This window comes from Lemur catta, chromosome 15 (assembly GCF_020740605.2).
Source record: "Lemur catta isolate mLemCat1 chromosome 15, mLemCat1.pri, whole genome shotgun sequence".
Taxonomy (NCBI): domain Eukaryota; kingdom Metazoa; phylum Chordata; class Mammalia; order Primates; family Lemuridae; genus Lemur; species Lemur catta.
Window position 1 is genome coordinate 20,341,303 of NC_059142.1, and position 17,900 is coordinate 20,359,202.

General features: G+C 36.8%; 1 protein-coding gene and 1 non-coding gene across 3 annotated transcripts in view; both read left to right on the top strand.

Annotated features, from left to right (window-relative positions):
• The window catches only part of NF1 (neurofibromin 1), a 248,794-nt gene that overhangs the window by 22,734 nt on the left and 208,160 nt on the right, over positions 1 to 17,900 (top strand). The gene's annotated exons all lie outside the window — the stretch shown is intronic.
• On the top strand, positions 14,920 to 15,023 carry LOC123621348. The gene has a single exon (XR_006729083.1). It is a non-coding gene; the product is annotated as a U6 spliceosomal RNA (small nuclear RNA).

The following is a 17,900-nucleotide window of genomic DNA, read 5'->3' on the forward strand; positions in this document are numbered from 1 at the left end:
TACAACTAGCACATAGAATCTTTGCATTTAAAAACTGTTTTCTCAGTCCCACAAAGGAGGTGAAGCCTGGATGGGAATCTTCACTGATAGTGCTGACTTTTCTTCTGCAATTTTCAATTTATTAAAATTTACAATTTGTGAATTGTGCTAGAATATTTTGTTAATATATTCTTAAAAATTTTAATCTCAGAGGTAAACATCATAGACATTTAGCTGTGCCTATTAACTTTATAGGAGAGTTAACAATCACATTTATATAGATCTGGTTAAATGTGTGTAGTCTTCATTCTCAGTCTTTCAAAATCCTTATCTTATTTAACATTTTCATTGTCAACATCAGCTGCATTATTTCTTTGTATAACTAGAAAAAGGGATGATTCAAAAATTTGGTTGATGGCTTTTTAAGGAATTGTAGTAGGAAAATAATTTTCACAGGTGAAGATAATTGAAATATTATATTAGCTAAAATGATAACATAGAGGCAGCTTGTTTTGGTAGATGTCTTAGTCCATTCAGGCTGCTAAAACAAAATAGTTTAGGTAGCTTTGAAACAACCAAAAGTTACTTCTCACAGTTCTGGAGGCTGGGAAGTCCAAGAATAATATTCCATTAAGCAAAGTTGAATGTACTGACTTGGGAGATAGCGGCAAGTAGCTTCCTACTCTACTGTTGGTTGTGTTTGTTCTAGAAAGTATTCTTTTTTTCTTTTCTGTTATTTTTCTCTCTGTGTGTGTTTGTGTGTTTTAGGGAGGGAAAGAGAGAGAATATTTTTATATTTTTTGGGGGGGCACATTTATTTTTTGTAAATATTTCTAATTTTCAAAAGATTGCAGATGTAGTTGAAGCTGTTTTGCACCCCTCTCTGATCCCAGTCTCTTCTCTCTAGTGTTAACTACTATTCTAAAGTATATTTGTAATCTATCAGTTCTTGTTTTTATTCTTTTATTACATATGTATGTATTTATAAGACAATTACAGTGTAACATTTTTACATAAAAAGCATGCTGTAAATATTCTTCTGCAACTTGCTTTTTAAACCTGTTATATTTTTAGACTTGATTCCTGTTTACACATGTGCATTTGGTTGATTCATTTTAACTGCATGTATAATATTCTATTAATATTGTGAGATTGTCAGTTTATCTATTTCTGTTATTCAGGAACACTTAATTTGTTTCCAGGGTGTTTTCTTTGTTTGTTTTACTATTGTACACAATGCTTCAGGAAGCATGTATTTGCATGTATTCTTGAATAGTTTTTATCTGACATAAAATGTATTGTGAAATATATATATATAAGAATAGGCCGGGCACGGTGGCTCATGCCTGTAATCCTAGCACTCTGGGAGGCCAAGGCGGGTGGATCGCTCGAGCTCAGGAGTTCGAGACCAGCCTGAGCAAGAGCGAGACCCCGTCTCTACTAAAAATAGAAAGAAATTATCTGGCCAACTAAAAATATATATAGAAAAAATTAGCCGGGCATGGTGGCGCATGCCTGTAGTCCCAGCTACTCGGGAGGCTGAGGTAGGAGGATCGCTTAAGCCCAGGAGTTTGAGGTTGCTGTGAGCTAGGCTGATGCCACGGCACTCACTCTAGCCTGGGCAACAGAGTGAGACTCTGTCTCAAAAAAAAAAAAAAAAAAAAAAAAAAAGAATAAATGGGCCAGGCGCGGTGGCTCACACCTGTAATCCTAGTACTCTGGGAGGCCGAGGCGGGTGGATCTTCTGAGCTCTGGAGTTCCAGACCAGCCTGAGCAAGAGCAAGACCCTGTCTCTACTAAAAATTAGAAAAGAAATTATATGGACAGCTAAAAACACACGCACATATATATGTGTGTGTGTGTGTGTATGTATATGTATGTATGTATATATATATATATATATATATATATATATATATATATATATATATATAAATTAGCCAGGCATGGTGGTACATGGCTGTAGTCCCAGCTACTCGGGAGGCTGAGGCAGGAGGATTACTCGAGCCCAGGAGTTTGAGGTTGCTGTGAGCTAGGCTGACGCCACGGCACTCTAGCCCAGGCAACAGAGTGAGACTCTGTCTCAAAAAAAAAAAAAAAAATATATGAATTATGTTTGTACTGGTCGTAGTTTAAAAAGTAATATGTGGTGGCTCACACCTGTAATCCTAGCACTTTGGGAGGCTGAGGTGGGAGGATGGCTTGAGGTCAGGAGTTCTAGACCAGCCTGAACAACATAGTGAGACCCCGTCTCTACAAAAAATAGAAAAATTAGCTGGGCTTGATGGCACATACTTGTGGTCGCAGCTACTTGGGAGGCTGAGGCAGAAGGATCACTTGTGCTCAGGAATTTGAGGTTACAGTGAGTTAGTATCGCACCACTACAGTCCAGCCTGAACAACAGAGCGAGACCCTATCTCTAAAAAAAAGTACAGAGAACTCTTGTTACTCCACATTCAGACTAAGAAATAGAACATTACCAGTGCCTTGGAAACTCCTTTATGGCCCAAGTCACATTTGTTATTGCTCCCCCTACCACTATCCTGAATTGTATTAAAAACATTTTCTTTGCTTTTCTTTGTTTCCCTAAACAATTTATTGATTTATTTACTTGTTTTTGATCTTTAATTGAATAATACTGTCAGTATTATGATTTCTCTTGTAAGCATCCTCTTTTTGACTGTCTTCTGTGGTGTTGCATGTAGTTCATTCAGTTTTACTGCTATATAGTATTTCAGTATTTGTGTATACCACAATTTATTGTATCAATGATGAACATTTGGATTGTTTCCAGTTTTTTGCTGTTACTAACAGTGCTGCTTATGAACATTCTTATCCATGTCTCCTGTGCATGTGCAGGAATTTAGAGTATACGTTTGGGAACAGAATTGCTCAATGATGGGGTATGGGCTTGTTCAGCTTTACTAGGTAATGCCAAATTGTTTTTCAGAGTGTTTGAACCATTTGATACTCCCACCAGCAATATATAAGCGTTCTGGTTGTTTTGTGTCTTTGTCAGTGCTTGGGGTTGTCTGTTTTAAAATTTTTTATCTAACTAGTGGGTAAGAAATGTTATTTCATTGTAATCTGAATTTGTATTTCCTTGACTACCAGAGAGATTCAGCTTCTTTTCAGGTGTTCACGGACTGTTTGTGTTTCTCCCATCCAAGTACTAACCAGGCCCAACCCTGCTTAGCTTCTGAGATCAGACGAGATCAGGCGCATTCAGGGTGGTATGGCCGTGGACTCTTTGTGTTTGTTATTCTGTGAAATATCTCTATATATAATTTTTTGTTCATTTTTCTGTTTGGATTGTTTAACTTTTCCTGATTGATCATAGAAGTTTTTATGTGGTTTGGATCTAATTCTTGATATTTACATGTGTTGGAAATATTATAATTGGATTTTTAAAAATCTTTTTTCTTTTTTGAGACAGAATCTCACTCTTTCGCCCTAGTGCAGTGGCATCATCATGGCTCACTGCATTCTCAAACTCCTGGGCTTGAGTGATCCTCCTGCCTCAGTCTCTTGAGTAGCTGGGACTACAGGAGTGTGCTGCCACACCTGGCTAATTTTTGTTTTTGTAGAGATGGAGTCTTGATCTTGCTCAGGCTGGTCTCAAACTCCTGACCTCAAGAGATCCTCCCGTCTTGGCCACCCAAAGTGCTAGGATTACAGGCGTGAACCCCAGTGCCTGTCTTGAAAATCTTTGTTATCTTTTAATGGTTGAAGTTTTTGATTTTAATGTAGCTGAATTTATCAGTCTTTTATGATTTGTGTTTCTTTAAAAAAATTTTGTGTCTTTCCTGATGTCATTAAGATAACTCTTCTATATTGTTTTCTAAAAGGTTTTTAGTTTACACTCTCACATTTAAATCTCTAATCCACAGGGAATGACTTTTGTGTAAAGATCCACTTTTATTTTTTTCCACATGATAACTGATAACTGATTGTTTCAGCCTATTTATTGACTAGTCTATTTTTCCCTTGTGATCTGTAATGCTTCCTTGGTTGAAAATTAAGTTTCCTTATAGGCATGGGCTCAAGTTTCTGGGCTATCTGTTCTGCCATCTGTCCTAGTGCCAGTGACCCATTTTATTATTTATCTTAACTACTGTAGCTTTATAATAAATCTTAATATCAGGTATGACAAGTCCTTAATATCAGGTCCTTAATATCAGGTATGACAGGTATGACAACCTTTTCTTCAGGAAAATTCATGATAATGCTTTTCCATATTAGTTTTAGAATCAGCTTATTGATTTCCATGAGAAGTGATACTGGATTTTGAATGGTATTACATTGAGTCTCTAGATCAAGTTAGGGGGAGAATCAATTTGACATCATTATGATATTGAGGCATCCTATTTAAGAACGTATTATGTCTTCTATTTATCTTTTAAAAATTAATTCTAATTAAATTTTAAAGTTTTCTACTTATGTAAAGAACTTGCACATCAAATGTCAGAATTTTTGCTAGGATTTTTTTGGTTATTTTTATATGGTATTTTTAAAAATTATATTTTCTGATTGTGTATCGAAATGTAACTTTTATTTTCTCACTTTTATTGACTTATATCTCTAGAGTCATTTGGATTATATATGTAGACAGTGGATAATCTGCAAATAGTTGCAGTTTTGTGTCTTTATCATTAATCTTTTTTTCCCCTCTATGCACCTATTAAAGTTTTTCAGTGTTGAATAGCAGTGATGGCTGTGGAAATCTGTCTTTTGTTTTTTATCTTAAAAGGAAAGCTTTTATTATTTCACTGCAAAATATAGTGTTTGCTATAAGTTTTTAAAAAAATAAATGCCCTTATTAAATTAAGGAAGTACTCTTCTACTTCTAGATTGCTAAATTTTAAAATTCCTAAGTAGATGTTGGGTAATATCACATTTGATCTTAGCCAAAAGGCCAAGAAGTGATGTTGGGTTATATCAAATACTCATTCAACCTCCATTCAGGTGATTATATAATTTTCTTTCTTTAATCTATTTATAACAAATGGCATTATTTCTGATTTCTAATAATTAAATTAACCTTGCATTCCTGGGGCTGTTCTTATTGAAATGTATGATTTTAAAAAGTTGATTTCTAGATTAAATTTGCTGATATTTTGTTTAGAGTGTTTGCATCTATGTTTATGAGTAAGATTTATTGATTTGTAATTTTCCTTACAGCCCCTGTCTGGATTTCATATCAAGGTTATTCTAGCCTTATAAAATCAATTGAGAGTTTATCTTTTTATGTTCTCTACATGTTTATGTAATACTGGGATTTTATATTGACTTAAACTTTGTTAGGACTCTCATAAAGCCCTCTGGGCTTAGTATTTTCTTTGAGGGAAGTTTTTAAACCACTGATTTCATTTTTTGAATTGTCATCAGACTATTCTGATTCTTTTTTTCTTGAATCAGTTTTGGAAAATTATATTTTTCTAATGTTCATTTCAACTCAAAAGTTGGTCGTGATTTTTTTTTATGATCTGTCTGTTTAATCTCTGTGGGAACTGAAGTTCTGTTGTATGTTTCACTCCTAGTATTTATTTTTCCTTTATTTTTCTTATATCTTTCTGTTTATATATGTCATTTGTTAGTTTCATTAATTTTATTGTCTAGTTTTTGTTTTGTTAATTTTGCTCTTATTTTTTTCCGTTAAGTTTATTCTGTTATTCTTTTTTTCTGACTTGTTAATCTTATTTTTATTTTGGTAAAATGTGCATAATATAAAATTTACCATCTTAACCATTGAAAAATTTTTCAAGGAGGTAAAATACACATGTATCTTATTTACCATCTTAACCATTTACCATCTTAAATTTATCATCTTAACCATTTTTTTTTCTTTTTTTTTTTTTTTTTGAGACGGAGTCTTGTGTTGTGGTGTCAGCCTAGTTCACAGCAACCTCAAACTCCTGGGCTCAAGTGATTCTCCTGCCTCAGCCTCCCGAGTAGCTGGGATTACAGGCATGCGCCACTACGTCCAGCTAATTTTTCAATTTTTAGTAGAGATGGTGTTTTGCTCTTGCTCAGGCTGGTCTAGAACTGCTGACCTCAAGCAATCCTCCTGCCTCAGCCTCCCAGAGTGCTAGGATTACAGGAGTGAGCCACCGTGCCCGGCCCCATCTTAACCATTTTTAAGTGTGCAGTTCAGTGGCAATAAATAGATTTATATTCTTTTTTTCACTCCCGCCTTCACTTCTCCCCTCCCCTACTCCTTCCTGGCCTCTGGTAACTACCAGTCTACTCTCTATCTTCATGATATCCACTTTTTTAGCTTCTGCATATGAGTAAGAATATGCAATATTTGTCATTCTGTGCTTAGCTTATTTCACTTACCATAATGGCCTCCAGTTCCATCCATTTTGCTGCAAATCAAAGGATTTCATTCTTTTTTATGGCTGAATAATATTCTGTTGTGTATTTATAACACATTTTCTTTATCCATTCATCCATTGATGGGCCCTTAGGTTGATTCCATACTTTGGCTATTGTCAATAGTGCTTCAATAAGCATGGGAGTGCAGGTATCTCTTTGATATATTGATTTCCTTTCTTTTGGATATATATCCAGTAGTGGAATTGCTGGATCATATGGGAGTTCTATTTTTAGCTTTTTGAATAACCTCCATACTGTTCTCCATAGTGGCTGTACTAAATTACATTACCAGTAGTGTATGTGGGTTCCCCTTTCTTCATATCCTTGTCAGCATGTTACTGTCTTTTTGATACAAGCCATTTTGATACAAGCCATTTTAACTGGGGTGAGATGATACTGCATTGTGGTTTTGATTTTCATTTCTCTGATGACTAGTGATTTTGAGTTACTGATGATGTGTTTTTTCATATACCTGTTGGCCATTTATACCAACGTCCTGGAGTGTTTCCCCAATGTTTTCTTCTAGTACTTTCATAGTTTCAGGTCTTCAATTCAAGTCTTTAATCCATTTTGATTTGACTTTTTTTGTATGGTAGGAGATAGAGGTCTAGTTTCATTCTTCTGCATATAGTTATCCAGTTTTTCTAGCACTATATATTGAGAAGACTGTTCTTTCCCCATTGTAAGTTCTTGGCATCTTTGTTGAAGATGAGTTGGTTATAAATGCACGAATTTATATCAGGGCTTTCTATTCTCTTCCATTGGTCTGTGTGTCTTTTTTTTTAATGCCAGTACCATGCTGTTTTGGTTACTATAGCTTTTTTTTTTTTTTTTTTTTTGAGACAGTCTCATTCTGTTGCCCGGGCTAGAGTGAGTGCCATGGCGTCAGCCTTGCTCACAGCAACCTCAAACTCCTGGGCTCAAGCGATCCTCCTGCCTCAGCCTCCTGAGTAGCTGGGACTACAGGCATGAGCCACCATGCCCGGCTAATTTTTTCTATATATATTTTTAGCTGTCCAAATCATTTCTTTCTATTTTTAGTAGAGACGGGGTCTCACTATTGCTCAGGCTGGTCTTGAACTCCTGAGCTCAAATGATCTGCCCGCCTCGGCCTCCCATAGTGCTGGGATTACAGGCGTGAGCCACCGCGCCCGGCCTGGTTACTATAGCTTTGTAATACATTTTGAAGTCAGGTAGTGTGATGGTTCCAGCTTTGTTATTTTTGCTCAGAATTTCTTTGGCTGCTTGGGGTCTTTTGTGGTTCCATATAAATATTAGGATTTCTTTTTTCTATTTTTGTGAGGAATGTCATTAGTATTTTGATAGAGATTGTATTTTGCAGTTCAGATTTGTAAAATGTAGTTGAAGGTAGTGGTTGATTGTTCTCTTCCTCTGAAATCACCAAATTATCTGTAGACTAGTTGGTAGACTGGCAGGGACCACCTGTTGTTCTTGGACCACAGTTTGAGGCATATTGCATGAGGTAATAAAAAAGGTAGTTGTTAAGGGAACTAGGAGGGGTGGTGTAACACACTAGCTCATTCTTTTACTCAGCAGGCATTTATTAATTGCCTTTTAAAACTTTTAACCACAGGGGATAAAACAGATTACAAGAAAGATACCTTCCCTGCTCCCATAGAACTTACATTCTAGCATGAGCAATGGATATTAAACAGTTTATTATCTGGTTATTATAATTGTTATAAGAACCATATGGGAGAGATCAAGAAAGCTCACCACAGCGTGTATGAGACACCTGCTCTGAGATTCAGGATGGCATCTCTGAAAACATGAATAAGGCAAGTGGTAGGACAATGAGAGGAGAGTGGCAGAGAATGAGCCTGAGAGATTAATTGGGATAATGATAACTATGGGATTAAATGATGTGTATAATGTATTTAGTGCCTGGTACTTGTGCTCAATAAGTATTAATTAGCAATTTTATTATTTATAGGGATACCGTTACATTAGATGATCAAATAGGAGACCCCTTGTAATAAATTTATAAAGACAAAAGTTTTGTGTCAACTGTACAATAAGACAATATATCCGTAGAATTGGTTATTACTTAAATCCCTTATTACATAGAAATTTTGGTGTTTCAGAAGTATTGTTAGGGCAATCTGCCTTGTGTGTATGTACACAAAGTAGATAACTCACCTCATAAAGATGTCTGCACACCCATGTTCATTGCAGCATTATTCACAATAGCCAGAATACGGAAACAGCCTAAGTGTTTGTTGACGGTGGATGAATACTGTGGTGTATATGTATATAAAATGAAGTATCACATGGATTATATACTGGAATGGAATTAAGGAATTCTCTGGAATAAAGAAGGATATTCTACCACTTGCCACACAACACAAGTGGACTTGGAGGACATTATGCCAACTGAAATAAGCCAGACACGAAAAGAAAAATATTGTGCGATCTCACTTACATGGGGAATCTGAAAAAGAAAAAGTTCAAATGTACAGAGATAGAGAATAAAAGTGGTTACCGTGGGTGGGAGGAGGGAGGAAATGGGGATGTGTAGATGTAGGTCAAAGGATACGAAGTGGCTGATCCTAGTATGAACAAGTCTAGATATCTAATGTGTTACATGAGGACTGTAGTTTATAAAATTTATTAGGGATTTTGGTTAAATAAGTAGACTTAACTGCTTGTCACATACATACAAAGTTGATAGATATGTTAATTTGCTTTACTATAGTAACCATTTTGCTATATATATGTGTCCCATAACATCATACTATAAACCCCAAGTATACACGATAAAATTTTTTTTTAAAAGGTATTACTGGGGCAGAGATTAGGCTTAACTTCTTCACGGTTCTGTTTCTAGCACCCAGCATAGTGCCTAACACAGAAGATGCTGTCTTTTTTTTTTTTTTATCTGAAGTGTTTACTAGAAGTTCCAGATAACCTAGAGACATCTGGGAAGGATATGTGATTACAGATACAAGAAGTAATTCCTCTTCCCTTTTTTCTTACTATCATGTTGATGGTGTTTCTTCAATGGAATTATATATGGCCTTTTGATTAGAATTTAAATATTATCCTTTTTGTACATACTTTCTATAGTCAGCAAGGATCTGTTGGGACAAAGTCTTATTTTTCTTTTCTTGGAGGGTCTGTAATTGGTGCTCTCTAACTTTTCAGCACTTGGACTCACAATATATTAGTTATTTATTGCTGCAAAACAAGTTACCTCAAAACTTAGCAGTTTAAAACAACAGACATTTATTATTCACAGTTTCTGTGGCTCAGGAATATAGAGGTGGCTTAGTTGGGTGCCTCTGGTGCAGGGTCTTATGAGGTTGCAGTCAAACTGTTGGCTGGGGCTATAATCATCTGAAAGCTTGAATTGGGATCGGGAGGATGCGCTTCTAAGTTCACTTATCTAGTTGTTGGCAGGAGGACTTAGTTCTTTGCCATGTGTACCACTTCGTTGTAGCCTGCCTGAGTATCCTTGTGACATGGCTGTTGGCTTCCTCTAGAGCAGGTGGTCTGAGAGAGAGAACAAGACTGTCCAAGATGAAAGCCTCAATCTTTTATATCTAATCTTGGAAGAGACACATCACCACTTCTGCTCTATTCTTTTAGTTACAGTGACCAACCTTGGCTCAATGTGGGAGGTGTGAGTATCAGGAGGCATGCTTGTTGGGGCTGTCCTGTAGGCTTGCTGCCTCCACTTCATCAGTGGGATCAACTTCCAGCCCAGTATATTAGTTATATTTAGAAGTGTAGGTTAATTGAACCAGTACTTGGTCAATATTTGTATTTTGTTGTACATTGAGATTTCCCACATTTCTGAGCTTATTAGTTTGACATTTTTGCTACTCTGTTCTTTTTGCTCTCTCCATTTTCTCCTCTTTGTTTTTTTTATAGTTCTCAGATTTATTAGAAAATAATAGCGCAGCGTTTTCATGAAATACTTAGTACTTTTAAACTTGGGGATACCTCAGAAAGTTGTATCAAGCACAGATGCCCTTCTCACTCTGCTTGGGCTCTGATACCCTTTGTTCTCCCACTTATGCTCCCTCTACCCACCAGCATGGACATCCTCCTTACCCTGCTCAGGCTCAGACACCCTACCCAGTGCTGCTTCCCTGTGTGGATATCCTCGTCACCCTACTCATACTCTGTGCTGGGACACCACCTTCCCACCATTTAGAAGCCCAACACAGTCTCACACCCCACTGGGCCCCACTGTTTTGTCTCTCTCTCTTTTTTTTTTTCACTCAAGCTCTACTTGCTCACCCACTCAGGCTTTGATACCCCCGTTGGGGCTATCCTCCTTATGGGGGGCTTACCCGATTTGGGCTCTGACACCCTATATGGTCTGCTCTCTCATATAGATACCCTTTCTGCTGTACTTGAACTCTAATAGCCTGTGGCTGGCTGCCCTCTGCAGGGTAGTCTCTCCTTTAACCCATTCATGCTCTGACACCCTTGGCTGGGCTGCCTGCCAGATGTGAGTACACTGTTCATCTGGCTCATGCTCCATTTCCTCTACATGAGTGCCTTGCTTATACTGCTCAGACTCCTACATCCCTCCTCTCATAAACACACAGATGCCTACCTTGCTCTGCTCCACCTAATGGCTTTTGTATTGAATGATTGTACAGAATGAAGAGGAGGGGAAAAAGGAAGAGCCAGCTTTTTTATGGGAATAATGTGATCCAAGTTTATGTTTGACAGAAACTTATTTTCCCCTGCTTCAGGAGTAGATATCTGGAGAATCTAGAAAGGGCATTTGGGAATTTGCTTGTGGAACTTCAGTAATAGTTAGGACTATTGGTGTAAATAAGTTCTTTATTTGTGAATTGGGTATAAATAGGTTCTTTATTTGTGACTCAGGGGCTTCTATGTATGAAAAACTGGGTAGTCTGTAAGTTCAGGATAGTAGGAAGGGAAGAAATTGAAAAGTGTTTAGGGAAGGGTGATACTGGAATTCAGTTCTGGGCAAAACTGGTTTGGCTCCATGCTAGTCTCCTTGGCCACAAATGTCTTTCTAGCATCCATATTAAAAGAAAACCAGTTAATTACTTAATGTCTATTTTATTAATATGAGTTCAGTATTAAATTTCAGAATGTTTTCCTAATTTTAGTCATTCATGTATTATCAGTTTAGTCATATTCTATATCATTTACTTAGCTTAACAACTTTAAATTGGCTTACCTTTTTTTATTTAGCATTGTCAAAGGAGTAATATCTTTGTAATCATAAGTTTGATTACTAATTAGGTATTTTAAATCACACAATTAAAATGGAAATAAAACTTTAAAAAATTTAAAGTTAATTAGCTGATATATGAAGAGTCCTGTTACTAATGGTACAGAATCCACTTTGGGAAGTGTGTTACTAACCAGTATTAATATTTGATACATTTTCCTGGTTTAGAGTATCTAGAGCTGATGCCAGATGCTTTTCCCCCAGTATGATTTTTTTCTTTGCTTTTTCTTTCATTTAGATGAAAACTTACATTATGTGAATTTTAATGTAATCCCTACCCCCGTCATGGTCTGAAGGGCCTTTTAGAAATTGGTTAGAATGTACACAGAGGCAAAAATTTTAGCCGTGACCTTTTTAAGAATTTTCTGAGTGAAACTAGAAACAAATTATCCATTGTTCGCAGAGTGCTTTGCTTAATGTTATGCCTTCTTTTGTTAAATCCTCTTATTTGCTGAAATCTTGTATATTAAGTAGCTAATAGTTTGTTAATAGAGATCATGATTAACAGGTGATTACTTTTTTTCATGCAATTTAGACCCTTACATTTCTTCATTATATCCAAAGATTTCTATAATGTAGCATGAAATATTTAAAAAGAGTTTAGTTCACTTTTCCCACAAATTGTGAAAGGAATGGATCCTAATTGAAAAGAGGAGAAACTCATAGAAGAAAAAAATCTCATTCTTATCTCTCAAATACGATGATCTTTTTTATTTATTTTGTTGAAAGTTTTTTTTTCCCCCCTCCACTCCAGACATAATTATTTCTTTATAGGTGTTCCAATATTACTTTTTGGGCGAAAAATGGAGTACAAATATGGTTTAATTTTATTTTACATTAATACTTTAAAAATTATTGGTGAGATAAACATATTTTCATGTATTTACTGACCATCTGTGAATTGCTTCATGTTTCTTCAATAGTTTTTCCATTAAATAGTCTTAGTAATAGGTAAGAACCTTATCTATTAGTTATAGAACCCTTTTGGTAGCTTATTATTGTACATTCTTATTTGCTTCTTTGTCAGCAGTGTATTTTTCTTTCAGAATTGACACTTTTTTTTTGGTAAGCAAATATATCAGTTTTTTTGTTTGTTTTTGTTTTTTAATGGCTGCTATGTTTTTGTCTTGCTTAGGAAAGTCTTTCCCACTCCAACATTATGAAATTATTGCTTAGTATTTGTCCTAATAGTTTTATGGCTTTGTTTTTTTTATAGTAGGTTCTTAATCATACATATATTTTTAAATGTGGTGTGAGTTATTTTTTTTAGATGGATAGCCAGTGGATCTGGCATCATTTTATTGACTAATCCATTCTTTTACCACTCATTTGAAATACTACCTTTATCATATTAAATTTTTATGTAAATACTAATATCTGTTCTGTGACTGTAGTTTTTACTTTATACTTACGATGTACGGATTTTGTTGTAAGAGCTTTAATAGTAATTTTCAGTACTTGATAATACAGTTCTCCTCTTGTGCTTGTTTTTCAAAAATTTCAAAAATTTCTTTAGGTGTTCTTAGAAATTTATTCTTCTAGATCAACTTCTGAATCAGCTTACCATTTTAAATAAGCGTTTCCCTTTCCAAATCTATTATAACATCTCACTACTTCTCCTCTACTCTGATTAGTTTAATTTAAGCTACCATCCTTTCTTGCCTAGACTGTCTTCTAACATAGAGAGTTAGCAAGAGGGTTCTTTTTAAAGCATAAATCAGATTGTCACTCCTTTGTTTAAGTCCTTTCAAAATCTTCTTCCGCCGTGTTTTGGTTATCTATTGCTGTATAATAAGCTTAGTAGCCTAAAAACAACAAATTTTGCTCACCATTTTTTTGGGTCAGAAATTCATGACAGGTTCACCTAGACAGTTCTCTGTTCCATATGGTGTTGGCTGAGGCAGAAGAATCCCTTCCTATATGGCTTCTTCAGTCACATGTCTGGTACCTCAGTGCTTCTTGGCCTGACACTCCACAATGGCATCTCATTCTTCAGAATCTTTGCATGCGGCCTGGGCTTCTCACAGCATGGTGGTCTCAGAGCAATATCAATTTTTACATGGCAGCTGGCTTCCAGAAGGAGGGAAATAAAAACTGTCAGACCAATGAAGAGTTTTGCCTGGAACTGCATAGTATGTCTTCTGCCATATTTTATTGGTCAGAATAGTGACTGGACTTGCTAGATACAAGGAGGTAGAAATGTAGATTCTACTTCTTGATGAGGGCGTGGCAAAGTCTTATTGCAGAATAGCATGTGAGATGAGCGATACTGTGACTTTATTTGGAAAATATAATCTGCTATATCATCAAACTCAAAATAAATTCAAAGCTCTTAAAATGGCCTGGAAGGATTTTCATGATCTGACTCCTGCTTCTTGAATCCCTGACCTCATCTCCTACATTTTCCACTTTCGTTCCTTTTGGGTTAGTCACGTTGGCCTCCTTGCTAGGCTTTAAATTGCCATACTCGTTCCAGTTTCAGATCTGTGGTACTTGGAACTACTGCCTTGAATGCTCTTCTTCAGATCTTTGCATGGTCTTCTCATTCTTTTGCTTCATTTAGATCTCTGCTCAGATGTCACATCTCCAGAGAGCTTTCCCTGACCACCATGTCTGATATATTCTTGGTTGCTTTTAGAACTCCTTAATCTTGCTTTTTCTTTTCTTTTTTGGGGGAAAGGGGAGACAAGAGTCTTACTGTGTTGTCCAGGGTAGAATGCAGTGGCGTGATCATAGCTCACTGGAGCCTTGAACTCTTGGGCTCAGGTGATCCTCCTGCCTCAGCCTCCCGAGTAACTGGAACTACAGGTATGCACCATCGTGTGTGGTTAAACTTTTTCTTCTTCATCGATTTTAGTGCTATTTATAATAGGAGCCTGGGAGTCTGAATACCACTTTTCTTCCCTGCCTGGCTTCTGAGCAAGTTGAGAAATAAAAGTAAAAATGGAGGCCAAAATAAAAATCATATATATACACACGCATATATTCATAAATAAATAAATAAAATACACACACACACACACCCCCACCCACCCCCGGTGCTAACTTGAAGACCCAAATGGGCTTACTAACTAAATCTAAAAGGCAGACTTGCCCACCCAGTCCAGGCAGTGTTGGCCACTCCCTAGTGCAGAGCTAGGACCCTGTTCAACTCTTAGCATGTTGAAGTAGAGGAAACTTCTTGCACTGAGTAGCAAAGCCCATTCCCAAGTAAAGAAGAGTAGAGCTGACTTGTGCATGCCCTGTTCTCATTTTTATTAATCTGACTAAAGGGGGATGAAGGAAGAGGGGAATAAAGGAAGTGTCAAGAATGACTCTCAGTGCTGGCTTTGGCAGCACACATACTAAACTTGGAATGATACAGATATTAGCATGGCCCCTATGCAAGGATGACATGCAAATTCATGAAGCGTTCCATATTTAAAAAAAAAAGAATGACTCTCAGATCTAAAATGTGGGAAACTGGGTAGATTGTGGTACTATTAACTAGGGTAGGAAACATGGTAGGATGATTATGAATTAAGCTTTGGAAACATTGAGCTTGAAGTGCCTACAAGCTACCCATGTATAGAGCCAAATACGCATAATATTAATACGGCTGAAGATCAGGGGGAAGTTTACATAAAAGATGCCGGTTTGGTAATTGTTTTAGTTTTCTATTTGCTTTGTAACAAAGTACCACAAACATAGTGGCTTAAAACAATACAAAATTATTATCTCAAGGTTTCTGTGGATTGGGAGTCTGAGTATTGGTTAGTTGGGTTCTCTGTTCAGGTTCTCACCAGGCTGAAATCAAGATGTCAGCTGGGGCCACAATCTCATCTGCGGCTTAGGGTTCTCTTCCAGCTGCACTGATTGTTGGCAGAGGGTTCAGGGGAATCTGGGTATATAAGATGTTTGGAAGCCCGAACCCGGATGTTTTCATTCCATGTGTCAGAGTCCTATTTTTTCCCAGCCAGAGCCCTGATCTTGGCTTAGCAGACCTGTCTTATTTGGGAGTTCAACCTTCTTAGAAGCCCAGCATATAGGTGATATAGATCTATATCTCCATCTATCTCTTATATATAACACATAATATGTGTATATATATAAATGAATAAGTGCTGGTTCTTTTCTTAGGTTTCTCTGCCCTCCTGCTGCAGGAGAAAAGAGCCTCTTTGTATTTATATGTTTTCAGGAAGGCACTCTGGCTTTCAGACTTAGCTTTCAATTGGCAGTTAATCAGCTTTTTCTTACCTTTTTTTTTTCCAGAGCTCAAAGAGTTTAGTAATATTCTTCGAATTCCATTGTTCTGTTGTTACTATTTCTCCTTCATTGCCAGCTGTAAAATCCCTTCTTAGCACCTGCTATTGCCCTGGAAGCCTAGTGCAGGATATTTATTAAGGCGTTCCTTTGGGATCAACACCTGGGAGCAAGGAGCATTGGGCAGGTGTAGAATTCCTGGTGTAGTGCAGGCAGGCCTCTAGCATCAGCTTGCCATGGGGAGCTGTGGAGCTAGAATGGCCCTTCTGAGTTGCCCAGAATTGGGCTGAGATGTCCAGGTCTTTATATTGCCATATCAGTCATTCATTGAGTGTGGGCTACCCCTCAAAGAGTGTGACCTTGAGCAGTATTGTTCTCTGCAGGCAAGGCAATCCCTGAAGGGGCTGACAGCACTCCCAGTAGTTAAGGAAAGCCCTTCCTTTGAAGGGGGAGCTGGGCAGCACCTTAGAGTCTACCACAATTCTTCTGTATCTACTAAGTGACCAATTTGTTTTTGTTTTTTATTATCATTATGAGCTCCTGGATTTGAACACATATTTAGCACACTTTCTGTTGATTTATGTGTATGGAAAAGTCTACAAATTGTAAATACACAGCTCAATAAATGTTCACGAAGTAAACACACCAGTATAACCAGTACCCAGATCAAGAAATAAAACAATAGTGGCAATCCAGAAGTTCCCCTCTCCTTTGAGTTTCCTTCCAGTCACTACCTTTCAAGGATCCCTGCCATCCTAACTTCTAAAATCATAGGATGAGTTTAGCGTGTTTTGGAAATTTATGTAACAATAATGCAATGTATCTTTTGTTCAAACTTCTGTTAGTCTTTTATTTGTGAAATTCAGCTTTTAGTTTTAAGTTATTTATTCTCGTTGCTGTATAATTTTTATATACTAGTTTTGGTTTTTTTTTAACCATTTGTGCTGTTGATAGACATTTAGATTGTTTCCAGTTTCTGGAAATTATAAAAAGTGCTGCTGTAAACATTGTTGTACATGTCTTTTGGTGAACATACACACATTTCTGTTGGGTATATATCTAGTGAAATTGCTGTCTGTGTGTTCAGTTTTAGCAGATAATGCCAGTTTCCAAGGCAATTACTGATTTACACTTCCATTAGTAGCATATAAGATTTCCATTTGCTCCTGTTTGTAGAGTATGTAGCCCTCCAGGGCTTATAACTAAGAACTGTGTGTATTTACTAACATCTTCCACTAACAGGTTCTGAACTCTAATCTTTTGTTGTCTTGAGGCTGTAGGCTTTCATACTCTGCTCTGCTTTTCAGAAGTTTTTGGCTTAGCCTTTTACCTGCTTACACCCACTGCTGCATTTGAGACCCCCTCAGGTCTTCAGTTTTGTCATTCCAGCCCTCGATGAACACCAGAATCTCTGATGGTTTCTCTTTCCCTCAATAGAGGTACTTTGCCTAGAAAAGCCTTATTTCTCAATCTCTCTTTCTGTCCAGATTCTGCAAATGCCCCAGGGAAAAAGCAGCTGCAGAAGATCACCTTACCTCACCATAGCTCACCCCTTTTTGGAATCTTAGGCTCTCTAATCCTCATTCCTTCAGTAGCTCTCTGAATTCTTCAGACAGATGGTTTTTATATTTCCTCTTTTGTTAAAAAATAAGTTGGGGGAGGGAGGAGTTGTTTTGCTATAAATTACTCTGTTTTACATGGAAGCAGTAGTATGGATTTAAACCATTTGATGTTTTAATAAATTAAAATTGCTATCCTTAACAGTGTTCAAATTATTATTATATTTTTGGCCAGTGGGGGCCTTTTTAAAATTCAGGTATTTTTGACTTGATTCTTACTAGTCTGTTTCTGTCTGGTATGATAAGATGTTCCAGGCTCATCATTTACCTTTTTGCTCCAAAAATAGAATCAGCTGTTTGCAAAAGGAGTCCTGATTCCTTTTACTGGGGAAATGGTATTTCAAGATTATAATTGGGTGGGGATTACTTAAGGGATTGGTCATTAGTCATTATTACTATGGGATTATTCATTGTTTCTGGGCATTTTCATTGGACAGAGG